This window comes from Saccopteryx leptura, chromosome 2 (genome assembly GCF_036850995.1).
Source record: "Saccopteryx leptura isolate mSacLep1 chromosome 2, mSacLep1_pri_phased_curated, whole genome shotgun sequence".
NCBI classification, from domain to species: domain Eukaryota; kingdom Metazoa; phylum Chordata; class Mammalia; order Chiroptera; family Emballonuridae; genus Saccopteryx; species Saccopteryx leptura.
The window spans coordinates 81,561,678-81,580,025 of record NC_089504.1 but is presented as its reverse complement, the minus strand read 5'-3'; the positions used below and the strand labels follow the sequence as shown (position 1 = coordinate 81,580,025).

The 18,348-nt window shown below is 38.0% G+C and overlaps 1 pseudogene; it reads left to right on the top strand.

Moving 5' to 3' along the window:
• The first annotated feature begins 1,083 nt into the window (after window positions 1-1,083).
• On the top strand, window positions 1,084-1,926 carry LOC136393864 (interferon alpha-5-like; annotated as a pseudogene).
• The last annotated feature ends 16,422 nt before the right edge of the window (window positions 1,927-18,348 follow it).

Here is an 18,348-nt window from a genome sequence, read left to right as displayed (position 1 = left end):
ATATTCCAGTACTCCCAGCCTTCTGTATAGTGCATTTTCACCACTGAAATAAACGTTGGTTTTGCATCATAGTTGCATAATTGAACAACTTTCTTTGACCTGTCATTTGCTTTTCTGATGTTCTTGTTTAATAATAAAAGAAAAAAAATCAAATGCTTCTTTTTCCATTGCTTCATATTCATTTTGAAATATCCCTCAATTTTTGTAAGCAGTATATATTACATTAAAAGTTGCTTTGCTAGGCAGAGGGTGCATGATGCAGAGAACACATGGTGGTTTATTGAGTTGTGCACTTGAAACTTGTATGGTTTTGTGAACCAATACCATCCCAATAAATTCAATTAATGCAAAATTTGTTATAAAATTAAATTTGTTGTTACTAAGGCCCTGGCCTGGTAGCTCAGTTGGTTAGAGCATCCTCCCAATAAACCAAGGTTGTTGGTTTGATACCCAGTCAGGGCATAAAAATATATTTTTAAAAATTTTGCCTGGCCTGTGGTAGTGCAACATATAACGCACTGATCTAGAATCCTCAGGTCACCAGTTTAAAATCCTGGACTTGTCTGGACAAGGCTCATATGACAAGAAACCAAAACACAGCTAGAATGAAGCAACTACTTCTCATCCTATTCCCTGTAAAATCAATAAATAAAACCTAAAATAAAATAAAGTTAATTCAACTATAAAATTAAATTGCCATTTTAATTATATTAAATATTGTCAATAACTTGTAAATTTAACTTGTAGCTTAAAAGTTTTATTTATTCATTCTTAATCTTTCACTGAATAAATTGTTTTACACTTTTATTTTTTATGTATAAAGCACATATAAATACAGTACATAAATATAATATATACACCGTATATCAGTTTTCTTATGGGGTTCAATTAGAATAAACTTCGAAAGACTTGGTGGACAGGGGGAAATAGTGAAAAAAAATACAATCTAGAAACACTGATCAAAATGCATGTAGAAAGTGCATAAAGAAAAGCAGAAGTAGAAAGGAAGGGAACAATTTAGAAATTGAATAACTTGTATGTTCCGTATATGCACAAAAGAAGGTCTTAGAGAGCCTAGAGACCATGGTTCAGAGAGTCACCCAGCTCAGCCAGGCCAGCAGCACCTGCAAGATCCCCAATGGCCCTATCCTTGTCCTTCCTGGTGGAAGGACACATGTAGTAAAACAAACAAACAAAACAAAAAAAAACCACATGTAGTAAATGCAAGAAGGGAACCATTCAGAAATGGAAAACTCCTATGTTCTCTATATAAGACACATGCAAAAAGGAAGGTCTTAGACAGCCTAGAGACCAAGGTTCAGAGAGTCACCCAGCTTAACCAGGCCAACAGCACCTGCAAGTTCCCCAATGGCCCTTCCTGGTGGCTGTGGTGGTGCTCAGCTGCAACCCCATCTGCTGTTTGGGCAGTGACCTGCCTCAGACCTACAACCTGGTTATCAGGAGGACCTTGATGCTCCTGAGACAAATGAGGAGAATCTCCCTTTTCTCCTGCCTGAAGGACAGAACCGACTTTGGCTTCCCCAAGGAGGTGTTTGGTGGGAGCCAGGTCCAGAAGGCTGAAGCTATCTCTGTTGTCCATGAAATGATGCTACAGACCTTCTACCTCTTCAGAACAGAGGACTCGTTTGCTGCTTGGGATAACACCCTCCTGGACCAACTGTGCACTAGACTTTATCAGCAGCTGAGTCACCTAAAAGCCTCTCTGATGCAGGAGGTGGGGATGGAAATACTACGCTGATGAATGAGGACTCCTTCCTGGCTGTGAGGAACTACTTCCAGAGAATCACTCTCTACCTGCAAGAAAAGAATCATAGCCCTTGTGCGTGGGAGATTGTCAGAGCAGACATCATGAGATCCTTGTCTTTATCAGCAAACTTGGAGGCAAGATTAAGGAGTAAGGAATGACACCTGGTTCCACGTGGAAATGAATCTTACTGATTAATAGTGTTTTGTTATGTCAAAGACTCTCGTTTCTGCTATAATCATGACCTGACTTCAATCAAATTCGTCAAATGTTTTCAAGAGTATTAATATTATATTTAATATTTAACTCTGTGGATAGTAGTCTTACACAGGCAACCATGATGATGGATCTATTTCTCTATTTATTTAACTATAAGATTTAAATTATTTTTTTATAAATAGTATGTGCACCTTTACATTGTGATTCATATAATAAAATATATTCTTTATATTTTCAAATTATTCTTCTCTTTGGTTATTAAATTTTTACTATAGAAAACTTTCTCTGTGTTTATTTAAAAAAGAAATACCAAACCTAAATGTACAACTTGATTTAAGAAAGGATGGTATGATTCATTTACCCATTATTGTCATATTTATATTTAAGCAAAATTAAACTTGATCTAAGCCAGGGCTTATGTCCCTCTCGATATGGAGGTAAACATAAATGCAGTTCCTATTTTCTTGTGTCTTTGATTTTTGTGGGAAAAGTAATCTAGAAACAACAATCAGTTAATTACTATTTAAATATTAATTCTTTAAAAGATTATCACCAATTCATATTAAAATCAGTGTTAGTAGGTGTATGATTGTAAGGAGGAGTGGAAGGCCCTGCAATGGCAATAAAGAGGTACTTTGAATGGAAGAAATAGAGCAACTGTACCTATAGGGAGTTATTTGAGTGGAAGTCATCTCATCATTTTCTTCATCACCAAATTTGTAAGAAAGATGAAGTAAGGAAGGGTCCTGGAAATGATTCTCTATAACTAATACAATTATTGATATGATTCTCTTTTCTTAATAAGTTCCATTGCCCATGTGTTTAGGCTTCTTAAAGGGTTTTAATTCTGCATTAGGCACAGAATGTGACTGTAAGTTAAATTATTCAAAATTATTGTTAAAATGTTTTTGTAAAAATGCATATGTCTAGGGGCATTACTCCTAAGAGATAGCTATAATGATATTGTGTATATTATATATTCATATACTGGAGAATTCTGGTTTCTTGTTCAACATGTATTTAAATTAGAAGTCATTATTCCAGATTTCACAACAACAATAAAAAATGCAGAATACACTAAAAAACAAGTCATCTTGTATCTATTGAGAATTGAGCTCAGAGGGCATACTGCTCTGATAACTGGAGAGGAAGAATGCAGAGAATCACAGTTGACCTGGAGGAAAAGCCTGTAGCTGAAGCTGGTATTGGTAGGAATACTTAAACTAATTAAAGAATTACTGGGATACCTGTTTTGATAAACCTGAGATTTTAAAACTTCAGAATGTCCCACACATTTGTGAGTTTTACCTTTAGGAGCTTCCCCCCTGCACCCCAAGCCCCACCAGGTTTTCACTGTGAAGATCGGAGAAAAATCTATCACCTGGTGCTTCCAACAAAAGATGGAAACAGAAATAATTTTAAATTACTCTGAGTGGGAGGAGGACAAGATGGCAATGGAGTAGGCAGATGTACCAACTTCCACCTCCCAGAACCAAAGTGGATTACAACTTAATTTCAAGAACCATCATCTGGAAAAACCAACTTTGGACTAAACTAAGAGGACTCTTCAACCAAGGAACACTGAAGAAGCCACACTGAGTCTGGTAGAAAAAGCGGAAATCTGGAGAGGGCTGCCCAGCTCCCCGGAGCGAACGGCAGCCCAGACAGACTTGCGTGGTGGGAAGTGAGTTTAGCAGAGAGGGGAGGGTCCTGAATCCCAGGAACAAAGCCCCAAACTGCAGCCCCAGAGCCTAGAAGAGGCCTATGAACAGCATTTAGCTGGAAACAAGTCAGGATACTGTTTGTGAGAAAGAGATTGATTTCTCAAACCCAGGATTCTTCTTAAAGGGACCACACAGAAAACCTCTCTCACAACGACTCAACCGGGGCTCCGGGAGTTGGGGAGAGAGGAGAGGACCGGAGCAGCAGGAAGAGAGTGTAATCTAGGAGGCACAGGGAGAAACACTTTGAGGAACAGCCACCTTAACCCCTGGGTGAGTCCCTCCCCAAATCTGAAGTGAATATTTCCCCTGGAAACAGCAATACCAGCAAAGGGAAGTAGGACACCAGCCAAACAAGTTCTCCCATGATACTTAGAGCAGAGTCGCTTAGAAGGAGGGAGCTTTTGGGGTTACAATAGTGAGTGTTAGGGCCTAAGCTGCAGCACACCATGCACAGGGCTGAGGGCAGGCAGTGGCAGGACATGGAATCGCAGTTCTGTCAGCAAGGGCAGAAGCCAGCTGGCCACAACTGAGGTCTAGGTGTGAGCTCAGTCTTGCCTGGCTGGAGCAAAGGGGATGTGTAAAAGTGCTCAAGCCCAGTTGCTGGTGGCCTGCAATCCAGCATGCAGGGGAAGGGCAGGAGCCCTGGAAGGGGTGGAGACCAGCCCTTGAGCAAGGGTGCAGGAGCGCAGCCTCACCTGGCCTATAGAAACCAAGGCTTGCAGCCTGACACATGAGCCGGCTCCTCCCACAGGGGTGGAGCAAAAGCCCAGAACAGGCAGAGTCCCGTGACTGAGCCAGGCCACGCAGCCTGGCCTGACCATGGAGCCAAGGCTTGCAGCCCTCCTGTGAGTGGGCTCCTCCTGCAGGGGTGGGGTGAAAGCCCAGAAACTGGCAGAGACCGGCAGCTGAGCAAAGGTGCTCACCCCTGCCATCAGGGCCAAGGCTTGCAGCAGAGCGCACACATAACCCCACCTGCAGCGGTGGGGCAAAGGACAAGGCCACTGAGGCTTGTACACCTGAGCACGTGATCACAGCCCCTCCCATAAAGGAGAGGCGGAAACCACAGCTACAGCCCCAGTGGGCTGGCACTGGAAACCCCCATATCCGAATGCCCTAGGGAGCACAGCAGAGGGGTGGCAGGTCTGCAGACAGACCATACCTAGGGAACACAGAGGCCATACCCAGTGGACTCCAGTGGCCAAAACCTTCTTTTACACAGACAAAATGGGAAGGCAGAGAAATGCAACACAAATGAATCAAGAGAAATCCCCAGAAAAGGACCTGAATGAGTCAAATATAACCAAATTACTGAATGCAGAGTTTAAAATAACGATTGTTAGGATGCTTAAAGATCTTAGAACAATAGATGCTCATTACGAACACCTAAATAAAGAGATAGCAAATATAAAAAAGGACATTGAAATAATAAAAAAGAATCAGTCAGATATGACAAATACAATATCAGAAATAAAGAACAAAATGGAAGAAATTAAAAGCAGGACAGATGAAGCTGAGAATCAAATGAGTGAGTTAGAGGACAAGAAAAATGAAGGCATAAAAGCACAGCAGAAAAAGAAAAGAGACTCAAAAGTCTGAGGAAACTCTAATAGAGCTGTGTGACAACATGAAGAGAAATAACATCTGCATCATAGAGGTTGCTGAAGAAGAAGAGAAAGAACAAGGGATAGAGACTTTGTTCAAACATATCATAGCTGAAAACTTCCCTAATTTTTTTTTTTTTTTGTATTTTTCTGAAGCTGGAAACGGGGAGAGACAGTCAGACAGACTCCCGCATGCGCCCGACCTGGATCCACCTAGCACGCCCACCAGGGGTGACGCTCTGCCCACCAGGGGGCGATGCTCTGCCCCTCCGGAGCGTAGCTCTGCCGCAACCAGAGCCACTCTAGCGCCTGGGGCAGAGGCCAAGGAGCCATCCCCAGCGCCCGGGCCATCTTTGCTCCAGTGGAGCCTTGGCTGCAGGAGGGGAAGAGAGAGACAGAGAGGAAGGAAGGGGGGGTGGAGAGGCAAATAGGCACTTCTCCTATGTGCCCTACCTGGGAATCGAACCCGGGTCCCCCGCACGCCAGGCCAACGCTCTACCGCTGAGCCAACCGGCCAGGGCCAAAAACTTCCCTAATTTAAGGAAGAAAAATATCTCACAAATTCAAGAAGCACAGAGAACCCCATTAAAGAGAACCCCAAGGAAATCTACACCAAGACACATTATAATTAAAATAAACCAAAGCTAAGTGATAAAGAGAAAATATTAAAATCTGCTAGAGAAAAAAAGGCTATCACCTACAAAGGAACCCCTATAAGGACCTTCCAATGTCTCAGAAAAAACACTTGAGGACAGTAGGGAATGGCAAGAAATATTCAAAGTAATACAGAATAAGAGCTTACAACCAAGACTACTTTATCCAGCAAAGCTATCATTTAAAATTGAAAGAGAAATAAAAAGCTTTCCAGACAAAAAACAAATTCAAGGAATTCACTACAACCAAACCAGTGCTGCAAGAAGTGCTAAGGAGCCTGTTGTAAACAGATCAAAGGGGAAAAATAATATGGGAAAAGAGAAATACAGTTTTAAAGAATAAAATGGCAAGAAACAACTATATATCAATAATAATCTTAAATGTAAATAGGTTATATGATCTGATCAAAAGACATAGGGTAGCTGTGTGGATAAGAAAACAGGACCCATATATATGCTGTCTACAAGAGACACACCTTAAAACAAAAGATGTACATAGACTGGAGATAAAAGGATGGAAAAAAAATATTTCATGCAAATGGAAATGAAAAAAATGCTGGAGTAGCAATACTTATAACAGACAAAATATACTTTAAAACAAAGGCTATAGTAAGAGATAAAGAAGGTCATTACATAATGATAAAGGGAGCAATCCAACAGGAAGATATAACAGTTATAAATATCTATGCACCTAATATAGGAGCACCTAAATATATAAAACAGACTTTGATGGATTTAAAGGGTGAGATCAACAGCAATACTATAATAGTAGGGGATTTCAATACCCCACTAACATCACTAGATAGATCCTCAGAAAAAAATTAACAAAGAAACAGCAGACTTAAAGGACACACTAGATCAACTCAATTTAATAGATATCTTCAGAACCTTTCACCCTAAAGCAGCAGAATATACTTTCTTTTCAAGTGCTCATGGTACATTCTCTAGGATAGACCACATGTTAGGACACAAAGCGGTATCAACAAATTTAAGAAGATTGAAATCATATCGAGCACTTTGTCTGATCACTATGGCATGAAACTAGAAAGCAACCACAATAGAAAAAATGAAAAATACTCAAACACTTGGAAACTAAATAGCATGTTAGTAAATAACAAATGGGTTAACAATGAGATCAAAAAAGATAAAAAAAATTTCTAGAAATGAACAATAATGAGCATACATTAACTCAAAATTTATGGGACACAGCAAAAGCAGTCCTGAGAGGGAAGTTCACAGCATTACAGGCATACCTTAAGAAGCTAGAAAAAGCTCAAATAAACAACTTGACCCTGCATCTAAAAGAACTAGAAAAAGAACAGCAAGTAAAGCCCAGAGCTAGTAGAAGGAAAAAAATAATAAAGATCAGAGCGGAAATAAATGACATAGAGGCTAAAGAAACAATACAGAGGATAAATGAAACCAGGAGCTGGTTCTTAGAAAAGATAAACAAGATCGATGAACCTTTAACGAGACTCACCAAGAAAAAAAGAGAGAGGACTCAAATAAATAAAATTAAAAATGAGAGTGGAGAAATAAGAACTGACACAACAGAAATACAAAATATTGTAAGAAAATACTATGAAGAACTGTACGCCAAAAAACTAGACAACCTAGATGAAATGGACAAATTTCTTGAAACATATAATCTTCCAAAAATTAATCTGGAGAATCAGAAAACCTAAACAGACTGATTACAACAAATGAGATCAAAACAGTTATCAAAAATCTCCCCAAAATGAAAAGTCCTGGGCCTGATGGCTTCACAAGTGAATTCTACCAAATATTCAAAGAACTAAATCCTATCCTTCTCAAGCTATTTCAAAAAATTCAAGAAGAAAGAAGACTTCCAAGCTTCTTTTATGAGGCAAGCATAATTCTGATTCCAAAACCAGGCAAAGACAACACAAAGAAAGAAAATTGTAGGCCAAAATCCCTGATGAATTTGGATGCTAAAATCCTCAACAAAATATTAGCAAAACGAATCCAGCAATATATGAAAAAAATCATACACCATGATCCAGTGGGATTTTTTCCTGGGAGGCAAGGCTGGTACAATATTCGCAAATCAATCAATGTGATTCATCACATAAACAAAAGGAAAGAGAAAAACCACACGATAATTTCAATAGATGCATAAAAAGCATTTGATAAAATCCAGCAACCATTCATGATCAAAACTATCAGCAATATGGGAATAGAGGGAACATACCTCAACATGATAAAGGCCATCTATGACAAACCCACAGCCAACATTATACTCAATGGGCAAAAATTAAAAGCAATCCCCTTAAGATCAGGAACAAGGCAGGGGTGCCCCCTTTCACCACTCTTATTCAACATAGTTCTGGAAGACCTAGCCACAGCAATCAGACAAGAAAAAGAAATAAAAGGCATCCAAATTTGAAAAGAAGAAGTAAAACTATCCTTATTTGCAAATGATATGATATTGTATATAGAAAACCCTAAAGTCTCAGTCAAAAAACTACTGGACCTGATAAATGAATTTAGCAAGGTGGCAGGATATAAAATTAATACTCAGAAATCAGAGGCATTTTATATACTAACAATGAACTGTCAGAAAGAGAAATTAAGGAAGCAATCCCCTTCACCATTGCAAGCAATAAAATAAAGTACCTAGGAATAAATTTAACCAGGGAGATTAAAGACTTGTACTCAAAAATTATAAAAGATTGGTAAAAGAAATAAGGGAAGATACAAACAAGTGGAAGCATATACCATGCTTATGGTTAGGAAGAATAAACACCATTAAAATGTCTATATTACTCAAAGCAATTTATAAATTCAATGCAATACCAATGACATACTTCAAAGATATAGAACACATATTCCAAAAATTTATATGGAACCAAAAGAGAACACGAATAGCCTCAGCAATCTTGAAAAGGAAGAATAAAGTGGGAGGTATCACACTTCCGGATATTAAGTTCTACTACAAGGCCATTGTACTCCAAACAGCCTGGTACTGGCATAAGAACAGGCATATAGATCAATGGAACAGAACAGAGAACCCAGAAATAAACCCACACTTTTATGGACAAATGATATTTGACAAAGAAGGTAAGAGCATACAATGGAGTAAAGACAGCCTCTCCAACAAATGGTGTTGGGAAAATTGGACCACTACCTCAAAAAAATGAAACTAGACCACCAACTTACACCAGTCACAAAAATAAACTCAAAATGGATAAAAGACTTAAATGTAAGCCGTAAAACCATAAGCATCTTAGAAGGAAACATAGACAGTAAGCTCTCTGATATCTCTCACAGCAATATATTTGCCAATTTATCTCCACGGTCAAGTGAAATTAAAGACAGGAAAAACAAATAGGACTATATCAAAATAAAAAACTTTTGTGCAGCTAAAGACAATAAGAACAGAATAAAAAGACAAACTACACAATGGGAGAACATATTTGACAATACGTCTGATAAGGGGTTAATAACCAAAATTTATAAAGAACTTGTAAAAGTCAACATCAGGAAGATAAACAATCCAATCAAAAAATGGGCGAAAGAAATGAATAGACACTTCTCCAAAGAGGACACACAGATGGACAATAGGCATATGAAAAAATGTTCAACATCACTAATGATTAGAGAAATGCAAATTAAAACCACAATGAGATATCACCTCACACCAGTCAGAATGGCGCTCATCAACAAAACAACAAAGAATAAGTGCCGGCGAGGATGTGGAGAAAAGGGAACCCTCCTGCACTGCTGGTGGGAATGCAGAATGGTGCAGGCACTGTGGAAAACAGTATGGAGATTCCTCAAAAAATTAAAAATCGAACTGCCTTTTGACCCAGCTATCCCACTTTTAGGAATATACCCCAAGAACACCATAGCACTGTTTCAAAAGAAAAAATGCATCCCCATGTTTATGGCAGCATTGTTCACAATAGTGAAGATCTGGAAACAGCCCAAATGCCTGTCAGTGGACAAGTGGATTAAAAAGCTTTGGTACATATATACTATGGAATACTATCAGTCATAAGAAATGATGACATCAGATCATTTACAATAACATGGATGGACCTTAATAACATTATACTGAGCAAAATAGTAAATCAGAAAAAACTAAGAACTATATGATTCCATACATAGGAGGGTCATAAAAATGAGAATCAGAGACATGGACAAGAGTGTGATGGTTATGGGGGGGGCCCAAAGAAAACCAGTTAATAGGTGACAGAAGACAATTGGACTTTGGGTAATGGGAATGCAGCATAATCAAATGTCAGAATAACCTAGAGATGTTTTCTCTGAACATATATACCTTGATTTATCAATGTCACCCCATTAAAAATAATAATAGAAAAGTAAAAAATAAAAAAATAAATTACTCTGAGTGTTCTGTTCTCTGAAACAAAGGCCTGCCCTCAATAGTCACTATTTTACCAGAGCCTAAGCCACCTGGGGGAAGGGAAATATTTCACTTCAGCTCCCTCTAACTTTTCTGTCTCACCTAATAGCTGATTAAAAGATGAGAAGCACTGGGAAGGTCACATCCCAGGGGCACAGGCTCACTAGAAAACTGAGAATAATCAGGTTTATAGAACATTTTCCTTCTCCCATACCTACCACCACATGTACAATAACGGGGCATTACAATTGTAAAGAACTGCAAGAGTCAGACATGAAGATGTCTTTAGTGAAACCCAAAGACAACAGGGTTTGAGAAAAAAGCAAGGCCACAGAAGAAATTTTAGCTTCTGACACCTACAGCTATAGCAAACAATAAACACAGCTCAACTAGCAAGATAAATGCAAAACTTTCACCTTAAAAGCCATTTTACCTCAGTTTCTTTTACCCAGTACATCACATTCATCTTTCAACAAAAACTTACAAAACACACTTTGAAGAGAAATAGCATGCACCAGAACTGGACTTAGATATGGCAGGGATTTTGAAATGATCAGACTGGAAGTTTTATTATTATTATTATTATTACTTATTATTATTATTATTAAGTGAGAGGCAGGGGGCAGAGACAGACTCCCACATTCACCTGGACTGGGATACTCCCAGTAAGCCCCTACCAGGTGATGCTCTGCCTAGCTCTGTTGCTTGGCAACCAAACCATTTTAGCACCTGAGGTGAGGCCATCCTTGGCGACCGGGACCAACTTAGCTCAACCCATTTGAGTCATGGCTGAGGGAGGGGAAGAGGGAGCAAGAGAAAGAGAGAGACAGAAAGGAGGAGGAGGTGGAGAAATAGATGTTTGCTTCTTCTGTATGCCCTGACCAAGAATCGAACCTGGGACTTCCACACACTGGGCCAATGTTCTACCGCTGAGCCAACTGGCCAGGGCTCAGATTAGAAACTTAAAGTAACTATAATTAACATGGTAAGGGCTCTAATATCTATATTAATATACTCATTTACTTGTTTTATCTTAGTCATACTATGTATGGTATTTAGAATAGATTTTACATATAATATCAAGTTTATCTTCACAATGTATTCAAACGTAACAAAATATGTTTACCTTTATTTTTTATCAAAAGTTTTCTTTCATAATTTATAAAAAAAAATTTCCCCAGACTACGTCTTGGATTTGTTTAATCATAGAGAAAAAAAATAGGCTGAATTTTCAACCTATATTGAAAAATGGATGATGCTTTCAGCTTACTCATTCTTTTTTCCCCAGTTATATTTTAAAACTGCATATTTCTAAGTCAGATTATGTGATAGTTCTGAGGAGATAGAGGTGAAAATAGCAAATGCAAAACATATTCTCTTCAAGCTTTCAGCTCGGAAGAAGATAGAAAACAATAATTATGTTTAATGAATTTTAATTATGTTTCATGTATCTATGAGAGATAAACAAGATATTCTTACTGGAAGCTTGAATAAAGGATATGTTGATGAAAGAATGTTCAGCCTACAGAAAGGTTTTTAAGAGCTTACTTGAGCTGAAGTTTTGAGGACACACCTGGAAGCCAAATCTCAACAGACTGAGAATGCTTTGGAGAATGGCAGATATAGAATCAAATGAGAGCCTGACCGACTGGTGGTGGCACTGCAGATAGAGTGTTGATCTGGAATGCTGAAGTTGCTGGTTTGAAGCCCAAGGTTGCCAACTTAAGCATGGGATCATCGAAATAATTCCAAGGTCGCTGGTTTGAGGCCAAGGTTACTTGCTTCAAGGAGTCACTGGCTCAACTTGAGGCCCAGATTGCTGGACCAACCCCTGATCAAGGCATGTACAAGAAGCAATCAATCAATGCACAACTAAAGTGAAGCAACAAGTTGATGCTTCTCTCTCTCTCCCTCTCTGTCTACCTCTCTCTCTCAGAAAAAAGGAGAAAACATAAAGAAGGTTACACAAAATCTATGGGAGGTAGATTATGAAAGTGGGAAACAGCAAGAATAAGAAAAAATGGAGAAACACATATTTCTTTTACTGTATTTTCCCATGTATAAGATGCACCCTTTTTTGAAAATTTTGGGGTCTAACCATCTTATACAGTGGTTGTAGTGTTTTTTTTTACTTGAATTTCCCACATTTTCACACTTGTTTTTGCACTCATTGTTGAAGACAATGATTCGTCATCAGACACAGATGAGGACAAGCTAATGGTTGGGAGTTTTGACAGTGATGAGGAGTTGTATAAATATTACAATGAATAAAACTTGAGTTCAATAACTTTATGTAATACTTTTTTTCCCCCAAAATTCAGGCCCCAAAATGTGTCTTATACATAGGGGCATTTTATACATGGGGAAATACGGTATATTGGTGGGTACAGCACATAGAGATGATATGTGGGGAACAAGACAACAATGAGGGGTTCTGTGATCTCTGGTAATCTTGTGCTCTGGGGCCTGTAATTGTGCCTTTGATGTGTCTGGAAAATAAAATTGCTCTCACATTTAAATGCTGTTATCCTAGTGCTTAAGTAAAACATACAGGTTTCACATTAGTAAAGATTAAGCCTTGCTAAAGAAACTGTCGGCCTGGGACTTGACTACTGTCCATGGAATTTAGTAATTTATAATCAGACCATCTGTATGGTCACTTTTGGTTACTGAGCTTGTCAAGTCTGCCATGTGCCCTTCTGAGCTTGTCAGGTTTCTTTATTATATGCGGCTTAAGTGTCTGTTTATCGCCAATAGCTTATTGGTTGCTTGCGTAACTGTACTAGCCAATGGGGTGAAGTTGCCACGGCATTCAAATAGTCCCGCCTTCTGGCATGCCACCTCACAAATTGAGGTTAAAGATTGGAGCAATTATTATGCTGTTAAGAAATCTTAACACCAGAAGGGGTTTTTGCAATGGTACAAGACTAGAGGTTCTCCAATTGAAAAATAATGTCATAATAGCTAAGTCTTTGACTGGCTCCTCTAAAGGTGAAATACATGTCATTCCAAGAATTGATTTGGCTCCATCTCAAACAGGGTTGCCGTTTCAATTGAGACGTAGACAATTTCCTGTAAAACTTGTCTTTGCTATGACCATCAATAAGTCTCAGGGCCAAACGCTTAAGCGTGTTGGCATTTTTTTACCTGAGCCTGCATTTGGACATGGTCAACTTTATGTTGCCTGTTCAAGAGTTCGTGAAAGAACAGATGTAAAATTAAAAATAATTGATGGTCCTCTGCAAGGCGAGCTTAAAAATGATGAAGAGATCTACACAAGAAATGTTGTGTACAAAGAGATCTTTGACATGTGAATTAACATTTTATTATTTAAATCACCTTTATTTATTGAGCTAGCGGTGGCTCTTAAGAAATGTACTGCCAGTGGTTTCCTTCATTGCACTCTACTTTAAGCAATTAAGCAAATAGAAGGGGGAAACCCCGTGGGGCAGTAAGCAAAGGGGCGTCCTCACCACCTGCCCTGGGTAATTCAGTTTGAATTAGCAGACACCTTTGCACAAATCTTTTTAATTACAATTTATAATATCTAGAACAGCGGTCATTTCCTATGACCGCCGGGCTTTCTAGTATTACATAGCTGCCTTTTCCTTCACAGATGTCAGGAAGGGGGAAAAAGATAATGTACTCTGTAAAGTGTCTGAAACATCTAAAGACAGACTTCTCATTGGCAGATGCATATGTGAATCTGGGATCTCCAAAAATGTACATCCTGGAGATATGACTTTGTAATTGTTTATTGTGTTTTGGAAATAGGTGCTTGGTAGGTCATAGCTTATGAGTATAGAATGAGAAGATGGCCTACAGCTTATGAAGATGTTAATCTTTTAAGGAGAAAAGAGGAGAGTCTGCAAAGGTCACAGAGATGGAGTAGCCAGTGCAGTTAGGAGACAAACAGGGAAGAATGATCTTGAGAAAGAATTGAATAAAGTTTGAGAATTTCACAAGATGAAGCTTACACATTTATATATACCATGTGGTATAAGATTCTGCATTGTATTGTATATATGTTCTGTCAGGACATATGTGTGATACTGGGGAAGTCACTTAATTTCCCAAGCCTCAGTTTTCTCAAATGTAAAAAAGTGGAAATAATCATAGAGTATTGTATTAAACAAAGTAGAACATTTTCAAACACTTAGCAGAGTATCTTCCACTGAATGAGGGCTTAGCACTTGGTGGCTATTTTCTTATTTTTCCTGTAGAACTCTGTGAGAAAATAAAACTCTCCCACCTCTCTCTCTGTAACTGATTGCAAAATGCTGGCATTTTAAGAAACAGAATTGGGAAAAAGTGACTTACCAATTTTGTGTAATTATATACATAATATACATATGTACTATAAAATACTTTCCTGTATATACTATGAAATATACTATATATAATGTACTATATATTTATATCTATTGTATTCACTTGCTGATTCTGATACCTGGCACACTTCCCCTTCCGCTCTGTGTCTGGATCCTATTCATTCACTCCCATATATTTTCCTTCCTCTCCAGTTTAGATATCCCCAGTGTGCTCCTCATTCACTCTTCATTCAGCTGTAACTGCCCATTCATACAGCTGTTTCCTTTTTCATTAAGGTGTCTATCAATTTCCCCTTAAGAGTACAAAGCCACCATCTGAAAGCAAAAGTTGGGTGAAAGTTCTAGGTTTTTCAGAAACTCTCATTTGACAAGTATTTTTTCCCTTGCTGTGAAAACTTTGAGAAGGGTTTGGAATGTCCCTGTTGCGATGATGTAACAGTGGTTGCAAAAATAAATAAATAAATAAATAAATAGAAAGTTGGATTCATTTTACTGTCAACTATTAAATAAATTTAGAAAGGAAGAGTGCCACCTATTGGCCAAGATGGACAAAGACCAAAATTAAGTCTGGAAAACTGACTACTGATCTAGGCAGACATCTCTGTCCCTTGCAGATTTATCTCATTTTTAAAAAGGTTCTTTCTTAGAAAAAGCTGAAGCTAACATTGAAAGAAGTCTTTTTTCTTATATTTTATATATTTTTAAAATATATACTTTATTTTCAGATCAGTTATAGTTTTACAGGAAAACTGAGAAGGTATAAAAATCTCCCACATATTCTCTGCCCCTATGTAGGAATAGCCTTTCCCATTATCAGTACTGTATCTCCCACCAGATGGAACACTTGTTACAATTGATGATCCAACAAATATACATCATAATCACCCACAGTCATCCTTTACATCTATCTTTGTTCACTCTTGATGTATATTCTATGGGTTTGTACAAATGTATAGTGACATGAATCTACCATTATAGTTTCATGGCTCTAAAAAACCTCTGCGCCCTACCAATTTAACCCCCTACCCCAGTGATTTGCAACCCATGTACCACAAGAATTTTAAGAACATGCAATACCTTAATATTTATTCAGAGGCACTGACCTCTTTTCTCTTAGATTGTCAAATTAAAAAAGACAACAGCCAACACAACAATAGCCATTCGGTGTAAATAGGTCAAAATTACCATATACTTTTTTTTTGTCAGCAAATTTATTTTTTGGTGTGCCACAGAATTTTAGTAATTAGTTACGTATGCAACGAGATAAAAAAAGTTGAAAATTGTTGCATCACTCCATGGCAACCACCAATCTTTTTACTGTCTCTATAGTTTTGCTATTTCCAGGATGTCGTGCAGTTGGAATCATATAGCACGTAGCCTTTCAGATTGGTTACTTTCACTTTGTATTATGAATTTGAGTCCTTCATGTCTTTCATGTTTCATAGGCAAAAATTGTATGACTTTTAAATTGAGTTTACTGGGATGACATTGGTAAACAAAGCCACAGTGATTTCAAGTGTACAGCTCAACAAAACATCATCCTCTCACTGTATCATGCACCCATCACCCCAAGAAAAGTCTCTTTCTGTCCCTATTTATCCTTCCTTTGCCCACTTCCATTGCCCTCACCCCCCTTTCATCTGGCTATCATCGTACTGTTATCTGTGTCTATATGTTATATATATAAAATAATTAAAAATATTTTTTGCTTAATTCATTGACCTCTTTTCACCCAGCCCCTCACCCCCTTCTTTGACAGCTGTCAGTCTGTTCTATGTGTCTATGCTTCTATTTCTATTTTGTTAAATTATTTTGTTCATTAGATTTCACATAAAAGTGAAATCATATAGTATTTATCTTTATCTGCCTTGCTTATTTTATTTAGCGTAATATATTCCAGGTCCATCCATGCTGTCACAAAAGGTAAGATTTTCTTTTTTTTACAGCCAAGTAGTATTCGATTGTATAAATGTACCACAATTCTTTTTGTTTCTTTGTTTTATTCATTCATCTACTGCTGGGCAATTGGGCTACTTCCAAATCTTGACAATTGTAAATAATGTTGCAATGAACATAGGGTTACATCTATTCTTTTCAATCAATGTGTCAGGTTTCTTTGGATGTACTTCTAGAATAGGAATTGCTGGGTCAAAAGGCAGTTTCATTTTTAATTTTTTTGAGGTAATGCCATACTGTTTTACATAGTGGCTGTACCAGTCTGCATTTCCACCAACAGTGCATAAGGGTTCCCTTTTCTCCACTTTCTTGCCAGCACTTGATTTATTGATGATAGCAATTCTGACAAGTGTGAGGTGATAACTTATTTTGGTTTTAATTTATGTCTCTCTATTGATTGGTGATGTTAAGCATCTTTTCATATGTCTATAAGCCATTCATATGTCCTCTTTAGAGAAGTGTCTATTGAGATCCTTCGCCCATTTTTTAATTGGATTGTTTTCTTGGTGTTGAGTTGTATAAGTTTTTACACATAACTCCATATTCTCACCTTATCCTGAAAATAAATCTGTAGCCATATCTTGATCATATCCAGAAGTTATTGGTTATATATTAAAAGTATATATAGAGAGGACAGCTCCATGGCCTCCACCTCAGGCTCTAGAATGGCTCTGGCCACAATGAAGCAATGCCCCAGATGGGCAGATCATCGCCTCCTGGTGGGCATGCTGGTTGGATCCCAGTCAGGTGCATGCGGGAGTCTGTCTCTCTGCCTCCCCACTTCTAACTTCGGAAAAATACATAGAAAAAATGTATTTATATTTTTATAAATATATTATATATTAGAGAACCAAGTGGGAAGGAAGAGTGGGCAGTGAAGAGGCTTAATTGGCAGTGAAGAGGCACTAGCCACAGGCCTCCCCAGCACAGGTATGTCCCTGGGCAGTGTGACTGGAGTAGGAGCACGGGGATGAGTGGCTTTCATCTGGGTTTTGTTGGAGCTGTGACAAGAGATCACTGGTCTTGAGACAGCTGGGTCTTGTTAGCACAGGGAGTATGAATGTGGCAACACCTCCACCCTTTCTGCCTGCCACAAGGAATCAGCAGCTTTCTAAAGGGGAAGAATAAAGCTGCTGTGCCTTGGAGGTTGTCAGCAGAATGAGTGAAGCATGCTTTTCCTCATTTTATAAATTCCAAAGAAAAAGGAGGAAATTAAAAAAATTATTCTGATGACACTCAAATCAATTAAATTATTGTTTGTCAAAGCCAAGAAAGTAATCTGCACTGTATTATCTATGCTTGCTATAAAATATCTAAATCATAAGTAAGGTTTTATATTTGAAATATATCGAGTTCCTAAAATATGTTCAGAAAAGTAAATGATCTATGTTTCTTAAATAAGTAACCTTATGATAATATATTTCTCATTTATATTTTCAATTTCTTGGAGAGTTATTTGCTGTCCCCAGAATCTGAAATATAACTTCTCATGAAAAACCTTAAAATTTTTTAAATTTAGAAATTAAATTTAATGGGGTGACATTGATCAATAAAAGTATATAGGTGAACATTTGTATATCATTTGAACTGTTGATTACATTGTGTGCCCATCACCCAAAGTAGCATAATTTTCTGTCACTGTATATTTGTCTCTCTTTGTTCTCCTCCCTCTTATACCCCTCCACCTGGCAACCACTCACTTTTATCTA